Below are 16,055 nucleotides of genomic sequence, written 5' to 3'. Positions count from 1 at the left end.
ATACCTCTTTGATGTAGAAAGTCTTCATGAAGCTTGAGTGCCTAGCCCCAATAGTGTGGAAGCCTCAAATGGAATCACAATCACCAAAACACTTAGAATAACTTTGAGAGAATTCTACAACTCATGAAATCGGCTAGCCCTTTCACTTCACACACTAGTGGCCGATTTTGGTCAAGAATAAGATGCTTATATAGTTAGGGTTACACCATGTAAACCCTAATTGACATGGCCTTTCATTTCCATGATCCATGGGTACAAATACACCATGGAGCATCCATGGACCATCCTATGGGTTTTAGCCCAACTTGATTATCCATGGAGCATTAGCCCACTATACAAGTATGGATGATTTACACAATCAACCCATATATTTAATTAGTCTTCTTTTGATCACTTAATTAATCCTAGATTAATTCTTGATCAATACTAATTAAATAATCTTATTATTCTTATTATTAATATACTAGGACTTATAATATATTAATAACCATAAGTGTCTTATTTCTCTCATTATAGTCTATCCAAGTGCATGATGCCATGCAACCCAAATGGACCATGCCGGGTCGGGTCAAGTCTTACCAATTATAGTTATGGACTTAGACATTAATCCAACACGACCTTGCCCAAACAAATCGGGGTCCTACGTTTCCTCCCATAGAGCATCTTAAAAGGAGGTCAATCAATGCTAGCGTGATAACTGTTGTTATACAAAAATTTCGCTAATGAAAGATACGTATCCTAACTCCGACTGAAATCTAATATGCACGCACACAACATATCCTCAAGAATCTTAATCGTCCGCTCACTCTGCCCATCAGTCTGCGGGTGGAAAGCTATATTGAAATGGAGACGAGTACCCATCTCGTCATGAAACCGCTTCCAAAATCTCGAAGTAAAGTGAACATCCCTGTCTGATACTACTGAAGCCGACTCCAAACCTGCTGAATCATCTCAGTAGTCTTGAGTACCACCGTGGTACTCCCCATGACTCATTGACCGACCTCGCCCGAAAAAATCGGGGTCCTACATTTCCTCCTATAGAGCATCTCAAAAAAGGCCAATCAATACTAGCGTGATAGCTATTATTACACGAAAATTCCGCTAACGGAAGATACGTATCCCAACTCCCACCAAAATCTAATACGCACACACGTAACATATCCTCAAGGGTCTGAATCATCCGCTCACTCTGCCCATCAGTCTGCGGGTGGAAAGCTGTACTGAAATGGAGACGAGTACCCATCTCATCATTTAAAAGCTTCCAAAATCTGGAAGTAAAGAGAACATCCAGGTATGATACTACTGATACCGGTACCCCACGACATGTCACTACCTCTCGAACATATATCTCGTCTAGCTTCTCTACAAAAATGCTCTTCTGGATCGAGATGAAATGCGCGCGCTTGGTCAATCGATCCACGATGACCCAAATAGAGTCTACCCCATGCTTAGTCCTTTGAAGCTTTGTGATAAAATCCATCGTGATGTCTTCCAATTTCCGTAAGGGAATCTCCAACAACTGCATCTTGACGTGAGGTCGCTGATGTTCGGTCTTGACTTTTCAGCAAGTCAAGCACCGCTCCACGAACCATGCTATATCCCACTTCATGTAGGGCCACCAGTAATCAAGGCGAAGATCCCGATACAATTCATCGCCCTGGGATGAATGGATAATCTCGACTTATGAGCCTCCTCCATCAGAACTTGGTGTACACCGCCCCAATACGAAACCCAGACTCTCTGATGTAGGGTCAACAATCCACTGCTATCATAATCAAAGTAGGCCACCTGGCCTACAATCCACTTACACTTCCGACGCTTCTCATTCATATCCTTGACACGAGTTTCCCGAATCTGCTCCAATAACGGTGTAACCACTGTCATCCTCAAACATATATCCTTGATTGGAGCTGCGACTGCCTTGTGGATGAGAGCATCGGCCACTACATTGGCCTTCCATGGGTGGTACATGATGCCAACCAACGACATCCAACCAACGACGCTGCCTCATATTCAACTTCGGTTGATCCATCAAATACCTTAGACTTTTGTGATCTGCATAAATAGTAAATTTAACCCCATAGAGGTATTGCCGCCAAATCTTGTGGGCGAAAAGCATAGCCCCCAATTCCAAATCATGCGTCGGGTAATTCGCCTCATGAGGCTTTAACTACCACGAAGCATAAACGATCACGCGACCCTGTTGCATCAAAACTGCACCTAACCCTTGATCGATGCATCAAAACAAACCATAAAATCATCAACACTCTCTGGCAGGGTTAGAATCGGTGCCTCACACAATCGTTGTGTAAGAGTCTCAAAATGTAACATCCCAAGAATTCATGACCAAAAATTTCATTTTAAACCAATAAATAAAACCATAGTTATTAAAATCATTCCGTAAAAACATAAGTCATAGTACTCCAAAGATCAAATTAGAGTATACATATATGTTTCTCTTAGTCCCCGCTTGTCACTAGGCCCCGCTCACTATACACATACAAACAATATCATATAATCATGCTAGGAAATAAAGAATCATACACAATAAAAGTCATAAGAAGAATCACTCATACGAAAATAAGACAAATCAACACAATTGGCAGTGACATCAGAAAAATTAACACTACTGGCAGCAATACCAAACTTTTTGAGTTGATCCAAGACATATAATTCTCGTAACTTACGGCGGGTACAAATCACTCTCTGGGAGTGAGAATCAAGAACACAACAAAGAGAATAAGAAAAGAAAACCTAATAACCAGATTTACACAACTGACTAACCGATGCAAGATTTAAAGCAAGTATGGGAATGTAATAGAAAAAATTAAGAGATACATAAGGAGTGACAACTGAACCAACACTCTTTAGAGGCATAAGAGTAGAGCTAGTAGACATGACTGAAAGAGATGATCTATAAGACAAAAAAGAAAGTATGACAAGTAAGGTGACATATAATGAGATGCACCAGAGTCCAATATCCATATATATTGTGACATCCTGTTTAATTAATAAATAAATAGATAAAATTTTAATAAACAAATAATTTCCCTAAATCTATATTAGTAGTGGGATGTTGGTTTTGGGAAGCCAAATGTTATAAATCTGATTATTCAGGGGTTAAAAAGTAATTTTGGGAATTTATTTTGAAAAGATTTTGGAGGCTAAGGGAAAATTTGGTAAGTATTGCACTTGATTTGTAAAGGGTTTTAAGAGACAGGGTTAAAAAGGTAAAATATGGATCTATTTTGAAATAAATAGGAGCTGGAGGGACCATTTTGGTCATTATGGCGAACATTTAAAATGGAGTGGGTATTTAAGGCTTGCCAAAACCTAACCCTAAGATAAGGTCGGCCGCACCCCCATTCCATCTTCCTCCTTCAGTCGCAAACCTATAGCTCTCTCTCCCAGCCGTCATCTCATCGCCACCAACAAAGGACCACCCGAGCAGCTACCCAATTCCGTCGCCGGCGAAGACAGAGTGGCACAAAGAGATTGGGATACTTGTTCATGGATGCTGCTGCTGTTCGCTTCTGGGTTGCTGCTTTAACCCACATTTACCACCGTCACCCTGCCGACGTTCCCTTGCCAGTGATGATGAAGTTTGGTGCCGGAGAAGTTGATGCGCCGTTGGAGCCGCCAAAGATGGATGAGGGAACTGCGAGCTTCGTCTGTCGCACACCATCAGGTGAAGATTTGTCCGAGTTATTGTGTGCTGTTGCTACTGATTATGTTTGTTGTGTGTGTGCATGAAAGCTTAGCCAGAGATCATTAGAAAAACCCACCATGGCCGTAGACCATGGTGGTAGTTACCCTGAAACTATTTTCCACCACCACAGGCGACCGTGAGGTGGTGGTTGTGTGATAAAATCCTTGGATTAGTGTGTTTTGAAGTTGGTTGCATAGTATTTGGCCGGAATCACAAGATCAACCACCACCACCACCACCACCGTGAGGTGGTCGCTTCCACCATAAGCCACCATGTGTGTGTGTTGATGTAGTTAGTGTGTGTGTTTATTATTGGTTCAGACATTGTAAATTGTACTTAGCTAAAGTATAATGAAAAGAAACCCAAACCACCACCTTAGGGTGGTGGCTGCCGCCACCGGCCGCCGTGTCGGGTGGCGGTGTGCCTGCCTTGTTGAGTTTGAATCATTCGGGGTGCTTGAAACCCTAACGGGCCCAATGAAGCACTATTAGACCTAAAAGCCGAAACATGTGACTAATGGACTTAGTGAAACGCTAATGGGTCTAGTGAACCCTAAATGGTCAAAAGACCTAGCAATTGGGTCTATTTGGGCTAAGATGGGTTGGAAACCCTAATTAGGGTTTGGAAAACCTTAATGCCATGAAACCCTAAGTTAAGACTGATCAGGATCGCATCATAATTAATCAATGAACTTAAAATATTAATTAATAATCATTGCAAATTAACCTAAGACCATGAGGGACTTAACAAATCGAGTCCCTAATGGGTTAAGAAGGGACACTTAACCCTAATCATCATTTAATGTGAAATTTCACTTGGGCCTTGAGTTGGGCCTTTCCATTAGGCTTTGGTAATTGGATTATTAATGGGACATCCAAGAATAATCTTATGGACTAGAATACGTTGATGGGCTTACGGTATAACCCATATGAGATTTTGGGCCGAATTTGGAAAATTGGGCCATAGATGAGCCATAGTTTGGGCCTTGGTGATTATGAGATATTGGGCCATTAAAAATACCAAATGATGGACTGGACTTTTGGTTGGGCCTTAGAATGAGACCATGCAAAGGTTTGGGCCCAATTTGGAAAATTAGACCATATGTTGGGCTTTGATTCATAGTTGAATTTGGGCCTATGGATTGGGCCTTGGGCTTGAACAAAGCCAACCTTGGGGTAATGTAGTAATTATCCAAGTATGTATTTGGTTATGTGTTAGGACCTAATTATTAATTTGGGTATTGTTTGATGTTGGCAGTTCATCCGTGGGACTTCAACAGTGTGAGGTAAGTCTTCTCACCATACCAATGGGTCTAAGGCACCAAGGTCGGCCCATTATATGTTATGTGGTACACTAGATATAGTAGATATATGTGGTATGATAGTTAGCTTTATGCTAAGTGGTATGCTAGTGATTATATGATATGTGTTATACTTGCATGGAAGACCCTGGGGGGAGCCAGTGGCATTGGATGTAAGACCATGTGGGGTAGCCCATGACATTCTTAAAGGTTTTTGTATGCATGGTTTATGTGTTATATGTAGCTTTTATAGCTAGCAGGATATGTGGTACATGTAGCTTTTATAACTAACAGGATATGTGATATGTGGATTGTATGTATGGTATGCTCTGGGAAACTCACTAAGCTTCGTGCTTACATGTTTTGTTTATGGTTTCAGGTTCTTTATTTTCAAAGGAAAGGAGCGAACTCGATTGCAACGCATCACACTACGTTTTTTGTACATGAGATCTTTGGGATTACACTCTGATATTATTTTATGATGACATGCTTGATTTTTGACACACTGGTTTGACATGAGATATTATTATGACTATTTTATACTGATGGTTTTATGTAATAACTTAATAAAACAAAATTTTTGGTCTTGAATTTTGGGTCGTTACAAGTTGGTATTAGAGCCTTGGTTTGAGAGATTCGGGCACACTTTCGGGTGTGTCTAGACTCAGATAAGGACTTGGTATTAGATTTTCCAAAAGAAAATCAATATTTTACAAAAAGGAATTTGAAAAAGAAGCTAGAAAGGGAAAAGTACTTTGAATAGAGCAATGTGTGTGATGCGTGCAACCAGTCAAGCTCAGGTAAGTTTCCCCAGAATACCCACATATGTTGTCTATTATGACTTGGTTTATGAATCTGTGACTTGCATGCTAGTTAGGGCTAGTAGAGATGCCTGTATATGCTGTATGAGCTGGTATACTTGCATGCTAGTGCTGAGTAATCAACAATAGGTTGGCCTGACATGTGATGCTTGTAGCCTTGGAATATCAGATGCCATGGAGGAATGAGAATGATAATTGGTATTTGTAACTGCTATGTGTATGCTTTTAAAATTGTATATGGTTAGGATCTTATAGCCTTAGAATAATAGATTTGGCCTTATTTCCCGTTCCTTGTTTGGTTGTAGTCCTAGGGTAGAGTCTATTATTCGACAGTCTATTGGATCTTGTTCTATGTATAATTTGCATGCATAAGGCTGCCGGCAGTGAGGATTGATGGATGTGGATAGCGCGAGCTGCGATATGTGGACTGAATGTTTTATGGCAGTTCATTGGTTTGGAGTGCAACTGCACGAATGATGCTTGCTTTGTGCTTTATGGAACTCTTAAGTGATGGGAGTCATCTACTAAGTGGATGTAACAATATCCAGGAGGTAGATGGCTGGCATCATGGAGAGTTCTTCACCATCTAATGGCAGGGTGAGGTTGGCAGCTTAGGGAAGCCTAGTAGGTGCTTTGGTGGATATTGTGTTGTTGTTTAGCGGATGTTCGGTGTGTCAATTGGGTGGGTGACTTAGAGGATTCGGGAGGATTGCTTAGGAAAGTATGGAAAGGTGTGGAAGGTAGTATGGGCCCGTACTACTGAAAGCACAGGATCCATACTCGAATTATTGAGAGTCTTGGATAATCTAAGAAGCCTAGGAAAGAGGATCATTGATTATGATTGGACCGTGAGGATAGCTGCTATGTAGAATGCGGATGAGCACGCAAGGAGAAGGACCAGGGTTTGGTCCCGGCTCCGGTAGTGAGCCAGATCGTGGAAGGACTTCCAGGATTTTGAGTTCGCCTTGGATCTCTCGTATTAGGCGGAAAGGATTGATTGTGCGATCTATTGCACTTTTGGGATTGGATACTATGTTGTGGGGGTAGTTGGTAGCCCGGTTTAGGGCAGAGATTGCCTCAGTTACAAATGTTTGGTCGTAGAAGATTGAATTGGTGAGTGGGCCAGGGTGTGAGACCCTGAATGATATGATCTCTACAGCGCAAGAGTAGGGATTGATAGGAGCACATTAAGAAGAGGGGAACAGATCAAGTGCCTATATTGGAGGGTCTCGGGAAGAGACCCAAGAGTTAGGGCCAGGTTTTGAGGGGCCAACAAGGGAGGATTCAGTTCAGTTCTCGTGGGAAACTGCATGAGGGCTTTCGTTTCAAGGGTTTTAGCAAGTGCATATCGGGGTTTGCTTCCCCGATTGTGTTTGGGGTATACCTTCAAACATTGTCTTATGTTGTTTGCATATCGTAAGTTACGGGATTGTTAGTGAATAATCACTTCCCTTTCTGATGGGTTGGAGCGTCCAATGTTGTTTAGGTTGGTAGTCGGGACCGGTTCTGAGACATGATCCGGAAGGCCTACATATAGGATTGGTAACTCGGCCATTATGCTCGAGTCGGATTCTGGAAGCGCGAGGGAAAGTGGGTTGCTGTTGAGGCTTGGCCTAGACCTCGGTTATTCGAACCTCAAGATATAGGTAGGGCATCATTTAAAGGCGTCTGAGATTATCAGTCTCGCTGGGATTCGGGAAGTGTTTGTCTGATCTTTATGAGTTGCGTGGTCCTTGGGATTTGGGCCGTAATAGAACACTCGCATGGACAAGAAACAAGTTGTCGGAAGTTGGTTATTAAAGAGTAAGAAGGATCGGGAATCCTTCAAATCTCATGTATTATGAAGACTTAGTTGAATCTAAGTGGGGGAGAATCACATAGGTATTCAGGACAGGGTGTGTATTAGACCGGGATGGACTTCTCATCCTTATTGAGGAAAATGGCGGCCCAAGTGGCTATTTGGTTTGAGGGTTGTGCGAATTTGGAGTATGGTAAGACTTTCCATCACGTGAATCGTGTCTTCTTGGGGGTTTGATAACATAATTTGGGGAGACAGGCTGGGGCTCTAGTCACGAATGAAGTTCCATTTGGGTGTTTAGTGGAGTGCATGCTCGACGCTGTATGCCTTTCGAATCAATATGTCAGGGGTAAGGTATTGGGCTACGGTTGTGTTAGGAAGCAAGTGATTTAAGACTACGGGGGAGCCGTAGCATTCACTGATCATCATTTGTTATGGAAGTGTTGTAAGACTACGGGGGATCCCTAGCATTCACTGATGGTCAGTTGGTATGGAAGTGTTGTATGAATACGAGGGAGACATAGAATTCACTCATGGTCAGTAGGGTAAAAGTGTTGTAAGACTACGAGGGAGCCGTAGCATTCACTAGTAGTCAGATATTGTGGTAAGTGTTGTAAGACTACGGGGGTATCTATAGCATTCACTTGCGATCAGGTAGTGTGGGAAGTGTTGTAAGTCTGCGGGTGTAGCCGTAGCATTCACATGGGTTGGCAGCTAGTGCGAGAGTGTTGTAAGTCTGCGGGTGTAGTCGTAGCATTCACTAGGTTGGTAGATAGCATGAGCGTGTTGTTAAGTCACGGAAGGAAGAAGAGTATCCACCAGTTCGGGTACAACAGTGAGGATATGGAAATCCACAGATTGGATTTTGGAATTCCTTAGAAGGATTAGATCTGGTTAATCCAGTGATAAGACAATATGAACATCACTATTGTTATAGGATCAGGGAAGCAATGGATTGTATAAGATTTCTGGTGATATAAGGCTACCATTGGTCAGGTAGCATTCACTTTAGTCTTGGATTTGGTGACGCCAGGATTCGACGCATGGATCCGATCAGCTAGATCAGCAGATTATTAGAGCCTCAGTGACGTGATAACTTGTGGGAACTAGTCTAGTGAAGAATTTCATTCGGGAGTCATGTGAGGTGATTAAGTGGGAGTTCTTTTGGTTCCGCAGTCGGGCCGAAACCCAATATTTCAGATGATTGGTGAAGGAATTGAGACCAGGGAGGTCTCGATAGATTTTGGCAAGCGGCCATGTGGCAGCATACTGCTAGTAATTGTGTTTTGGGTTGCACATATGCTCAGATCATCTAGATGATTTGGGGAGCGACAAGTTACTTACAGTGGGAGTCTCTGAGCCTTGGCCATGTAAGAGGGATCTGCAAGGATGATTGGGTCTATGACCCTGTTTTATAGTGAGAACCTCGAGTTATCAGAAGTTGAGAAGACAGTTGAGAGGCAAATAGACTGGATTCAATGATAATGATTCAGTATGAGTGGTCTGTCAGGGAATCAGACTATCTCAAGACAACAGATTTCAGATGGAGTAGATGTGATCTTTTTATAGGGAATTCGCTCATCTTCAAGTTTTAGAACCCTTCTAGAGTGACTTATGTTTGCCTTGAAAAGGCTGGTCACAGTTACCCTGGGAAGGCTAGGGTGTACCTAGGATTATGACCATGTCGCCCATGTTATCGGGTGTGTAAGGTATGGTAAAGAATGATTTCGAGGACAAAATCTAATTTAAGTGGGGGAGAGTTGTAACATCCTGTTTAATTAATAAATAAATAGATAAAGTTTTAATAAATAAATAAATGCCCTAAATCTATATTAGTAGTGGGATGTTGGTTTTGGGAAGCCAAATGTTATAAATCTAATTATTCGGGGGTTAAAAAGTAATTTTAGGAATTTATTTTGAAAAGATTTTGGAGGCTAAGGGGCAATTAGGTAAGTATTGGACTTGATTTGTAAAGGGTTTTAAGAGACAGGGTTAAAAAGGTAAAATATGGATCTATTTTGAAATAAATAAGAGCTGGAGGGACCATTTTATTCATTATGGAGAACATTTAAAATGGAGTGGGTATTTAAGGGTTGCCAAACCCTAACCCTAAGAGAAGGATGGCCGCACCCCCATTCCCTCTTCCTCCTTCAGCCGCAAACCGATAGCTCTCTCTCTTCTAGCTGCCATCTCATCGCCACCACCAAAAAACCACCCGAGCAGCTACCTTATTCCGTCGCCGGCGAAGACAGAGAGGCACGAAGAGATCGGGAAATGCGTTCGTGGATGTTGATGCTGTTTGCTTCTGCGTTGCTGCCTTAGCCCACTCACCACCATCACCCCGTCGACGTTCCCTTGCCTGTTGTGACGAAGTCTTTCGCTGCTGCTGGAGATATTGATGCACCGTTGGAGCCGCCAAAGACGAATGAGGGAACTGTGAGCTTCATCTGTCGCACACCATCAAGTGAAGATTTGTCGGAGTTATCGTGTGCTGTTGCTACTGATTATGTTTGCTGTGTGTGTGCGTGAAAGCTTAGCCGGAGATCGATAGAAAAACCCACCATGGCCGCCGACCATGGTGGTTGTTACCCTGAAACCGTTTTCTGCCTCCACAGGCCACCGTGAGGTGGTGGCTGTGTGAGAAAATCCTTAGATTAGTGTGTTTTGAAGTTGGTTGCATAGTATTTGGCCGAAATCATAAGAACAACCACCATCGCCACCGTGAGGTGGTGGCTGCCACCATAAGCCACCATGTGTGTGTGTGTGTTGATGTAGTTAGTGTGTGTTTATTCTTGGTTAAGGCATTGTATATTGTAATTAGATAAAGTATAATGAAAAGAAACCCAAACCACCACCAGCCGCCGTGTCGGGTGGCGGTGTGCGTGCCGTGTTGATTTTGAATCGTTTGGGGTGCTTGAAACCCTAATGGGCCCAATGAAGCCCTATTAGACCTAACAGCCCAAACATATGACTAATGGACTTAGTGAAACCCTAATGGGTCTAGTGAACCCTAAATGGTCAAAAGACCTAACGATAGGGCCTATTTGGGCTAAGATGGGTTGGAAACCCTTAATGCCATGAAACCTTAAGTTGGGACTGATCGGGACCGCATCGAAATTAATCAATGAACTTAAAATATTAATTAATAATCATTGCAAATTAACCTAAGGCCGTGTGGGACTTAATGGATTGAGTCCTTAATGGGTTAAGAAGGGACACTTAACCCTAATCATCATTTAATGTGAAATTTTACTTGGGCGTTGAGTTGGGCCTTTCCATTGGGATTTGGTAATTGGATTATTAATGGGACATCCAAGAATAATCTTATGGACTAGAATACATTGATGGGCTTAGGGTAAGACCCATATGAGATTTTCGGCCCAATTTGGAAAATTGGGCCATAAATGGGGCATAGTTTGGGCCTTGGTGATTATGACATATTGGGCCATTAAAAATACCAAATGATGGACTGGACTTTTGGTTGGGCCTTAGAATGAGACCATGCAAAGTTTTGGGCCCAATTTGGAAAATTAGGCCATATGTTGGGCTTTGATTCATAGTTGAATTTGGGCCTATGGATTGAGCCTTGGGCTTGAATAAAGCCAACCTTGGGGTAATGTAGTAATTATCCAAGTATGTATTTTGGTTATGTGTTAGGACCCAGTTATTAATTTGGGTATTGTTTGATGTTGGCAATTCATCCGCGGGACTTCAGCAGTGTGAGGTAAGTCTTCTCACCATACCAATGGGTCTAAGGCACAAAGATCAGCCCATTTTATGTTATGTGGTACACTAGCTGTAGTAGAGATATGTGGTATGATAGTTAGCTTTATGCTATGTGGTATGCTAGTAATTATATTATATGTGTTATACTTGCATGGAAGACCCCGAGGGGAGCCCGTGGCATTGGATGTAGACCATGTGGGGTAGCCCATGGCAGTCCTAGGTAAAGACCATGTGGTAGCCCATGGCATTGGATGTAAGACCATGTGGGGTAGCCCATGGCATTGGATGTAAGGTCATGTGGGGTATCCCATGACAGTCCTAGGTAACGACCATGTGGGGTAGCCCATGACATTCTTAAAGGTTTTTGTATGCATGGTTTATGTGTTATATGTAGCTTTTATAGCTAGCAGGATATGTGGTACATGTAGCTTTTATAACTAACAGGATATGTGATATGTGGATTGTATGTATGGTATGCTCTGGGAAACTCACTAAGCTTCGTGCTTACATGTTTTGTTTATGGTTTCAGGTTCTTTATTTTCAAAGGAAAGGAGCGAACTCGATTGCAACGCATCACACTACGTTTTTTGTACATGAGATCTTTGGGATTACACTCTGATATTATTTTATGATGACATGCTTGATTTTTGACACACTGGTTTGACATGAGATATTATTATGACTATTTTATACTGATGGTTTTATGTAATAACTTAATAAAACAAAATTTTTGGTCTTGTATTTTGGGTCGTTACATATGTGAAGGAATACCTGGAGTACTACGTGACGAAAGACCTGAATGAGATGTAGATATAGACATAGTTGCATAATCGAGAACAAATAATTTTCTAAGCTGCTCAAGAATTTGAGGATCCAATGCAGAATATGACGTGGTGGTAGTGTAGACATTTGTTTCTATTTTTGGGTGAAATGATGACTGATCTATCTTGATGATATATCTATTTGTTGTTTTTCCTTGTTCAATAACAATGCACACTAAGACTTCCAATGGTTCTATTGTGTGCAGTAAGCACATTCATCAAAATTAACTCTTCAAACTGGTCTATGCTTTGGATCCAGATTGATAGTAAACAATCAAATAAGAATCCCAAACCAACAATAGACAAACAAAACCAATCATCGAAACCAATAATGAACAACAACAGTCAAACAAAACAACAAAACCTCAAAATCGACAAGTAGTAACAATAACCAAACAAACTAAACTTCGAAAATCAACCAAAATGGTAAAAAGATGTTTTCTGTCCAAAATATCGAAGCTTAATAATAAATTCAGGACATGATAGCGCTGAAACATTACTCTAAACTTAAATTGCGGCACAAAAATAAAATCGCGGCGAGATATCAATGAAAGGGTAATTTCACAGCGGCGCAACCCAAATCATGACGTGAAAAATGATGAATATCAAACAAAACCAACAAGAATTGGAACCCTCAAACAATCGATTCGATAAATGCCGTAACTTTACGTACAACATGCTTCCAACAATCATAAATGACAAACCAAATATGGCTATGATACCATGAAGCCCTAGTGGCATTCTTGTAATTTTAGGTAGGAGAGGTACGGTAAGCGTACATGTGTGTACACTGAGCGTACTAGGGCGCACCCTAGTACGCTAGGCGTACACTAATGTATGTGGGGCATACTAAAGAAAGATGAAAACCCTAATTTTTAGAGTTTGGGTGGTATATAATCATCTTATTGGGCTCATTTCTCTTCACCTAACCAGCCTCTACCCTCTCTTTGTGATCTGAAACCCTAGAAGCACCTTGTGAGGAAATTTCAAGTGTAAAAGAGTGTGTTTGTGTGGTTTGAATAGGAAGGAAGAAGATAAAGCTCAGCTTGGAGCAAGAAGCAACTTAGATTTGGGATTCATCCTTTATTTGCAAGCCTTTCAAGGTATAAAGCTTTCACGTTTACCAATTAATCTTGTAGATCTAGTTATGGGAGTTTCGTGTCATATTTTTGGTCTGAAAAGCCTTATCTTGACAACGGCATGTTTTGGACGTTTTAAGTTGTCCCTTCGTACTCTAGGAGGAGTCCTTAGCCACAAAATGAAGCCCCTTTAGTTAGTTTTGCATCATGCATATTGTAGGAGGTATTAATGGATTAAGATCTTATGTTAAGCTCTTTGTAGGCATGGGTAGTCATAATGTAGGAAACTTTATGACTCTAGGCTAGATTTGGACAATGGATCTGAATTATGGGCTTGAGTGCTTACGCCATTAAGCACTTAATGAAGTTTTGGGGTTGTGAGGTTACGCCCAATGTAAGAAGAAGTATGCCCCACGTACTAAGTCAACCACCACGATGGTGGTCAATACGAGGCTCTACATACACTAAGTGTACCTCCGGGGTACGCCCCGTATATTCATATGGGTCAGCTTTTGAGTTGACTCAGTTGAGTTGACTCGACCTGGTTAACTCATTTGGCTTAGTGGGTTTGACCAATGGACTTTGACTTTGACCAAGTTTGACCAAGTATGAGCTTGAAGGTATTTTAGGTATTTTACAATTTTGATGGAATTGGTCATTTGATGGAATTAGGTATCGGTTAGACAATAGAGATTATGACTCGGATCTTATTATTCTGTTTAGTTGGGAGGTTCATTTTCGTCATTGTACTTATGGGTCGAAGGCACCAAGGTCGGCCCATTGATTGACATCCTGTTTTATCGTATGTTGTTATGTTGTAGTGATCTGTTAGATTTGTATCCTGGTATATAGGATGTTACTATGTTGTAGTGATCTGTTAGATATGCTTGCTGTTTGCTGACCGGTTATAAGTAATGTATATAGTTATGTGTGATTGAGTTGAGGCGGTCATGCTTTGAGCTGAAGGCCAAGATATCATGGACGGTCTAGTCAGGGCCAAACAAGCAGTTCGGATAGGCTGTAGGTCCTACAAGGTTGTCCAATCATGTTGACAGCTCGGGAGCGGTCTAGATATGTTGTAGGCCCTACGAGGCGGTCCAGTCAGGCTGAAGGCTTAGATTGCATGTTATTTGTAATTGTTATATGTATTGTGTTGGTACTTTGGGGGAATTCACTAAGCTTTTGGGCTTACAGTTTTGGATTATGTTTCAGGTACTTAAGACGATCGTCGGAAGACGAAGGTGTGATCGTACACCTCCTCGTGGTTGATTTATGATTTTGGGAAAACTCTGATGTTAAATTTGTTTTGGATACTAATTTGTAAACAATGATGATTGGTTGATTAAAATTTAAAAGTTTAATATTTTTCATTAAGTTTATGGATGTTTCAAAATATCATACCTAAAGTATAATCATATAGAAACTAAATTTCAATATTAAAATAATATCTTTACTTCTACTTATAAAGTTGTATCTTTAACTATTAACATAGTATACTTTATTTATTAGTTTTTGTATTATGTTGTATGTAAACCATTATCATTTTAAAGCTAGAGCTTTTGAACAATTTGAATAAATACTTAAAATTTTAATTTAAATATTACATTACAGGTCAACTTAAATATAAATTTTAGTTCAACTTAAATAACCCAAAGAATATTTTGTAAATAGCTAAAAGTGATAAATTATAATGTCTTTTTAATAATGATTATAAGTTGGTTATTAAGATTAAATAAATATCAAACCTAAAGTCTAATCATAAATAAACTAAATTTCAATAGTAAAATAATATATTTACTTCTACTTATAAAGTTATGTCTTTAACTTTTAACATATTAAATTTAATTTATTAGATTTAATATGTTGTTATATGTAAACCATTATTAGTTTAAAGTTACAACTTTTGAACAATTTGGATAAAATAATTAAATTGTTAATTTAAATATAACATTAGATAGTCAACTTAAATATAAATTTCAATTCTACTTAAGAAACCCAAACATTTTTTTTTTGTGAATAGTTAAAAGTGATAAATTGTAGTAATGCAAAAACTAAATTATAATATCAATTTAAGTAAAATATTTTCTAAATATAATTATTAAAAATTTTCAAATAAGTAACTTAAAATGACTTACAATAACGATAGTTAAAATAATTCTATATAAATAATTATATTGTTATCTTTCAAAACAAGAAACAACGTCTGAGATTCTAAATAATTACAATGATATAAATTAAAATGCGAAACAAATAAATTTTAAAAAATTAATTAGCAACGATAATAAATAACATTAAATCATATATTATATTTAATTTTATTCATTAGTAACTCGCATGTAGAGGTCATTGAAACGAATGAGATTATACATTTTTAATAGATGTATATATTATCTTATATTCAAAATAATCAATATATTATATTAATTTAGCATGCAAATTATTATATCACAAACTAGGTGTATATATTATCTTTAATAGAACATGAGTACTGTTTTATTTGTTTATGTCTGCATTTTATATTTATTTAAAATATTCACAAACTAGGTGTGAGACTCATATATTATATAAGTTTAATTAAAAGAAAAAATAAATATGAAATTCTAAACATTTGTAAATATTGAATTTATAAGAAAATTGAAAAAAATATTGAATTATTAAAATTATGGTTTTTTTTTTTTTTAATTTTAAATTTAAACAAATAATGAGGTTTTAAATTTAAACAAATAATTTAGATAAATAAACAAACTAAACTAATGAGGTTTTAATTTAGTAATTTTAAAATTAAAAGGAAAATCTATTAA

Source organism: Lactuca serriola, chromosome 7, assembly GCF_051521515.1.
Source record: "Lactuca serriola cultivar US96UC23 chromosome 7, Lser_US96UC23_V15, whole genome shotgun sequence".
In the NCBI taxonomy this organism is placed as follows: Eukaryota; Viridiplantae; Streptophyta; class Magnoliopsida; order Asterales; family Asteraceae; genus Lactuca; species Lactuca serriola.
The sequence above is the reverse complement of the archived record's forward strand: the minus strand, read 5'-3'. Positions refer to the sequence as shown.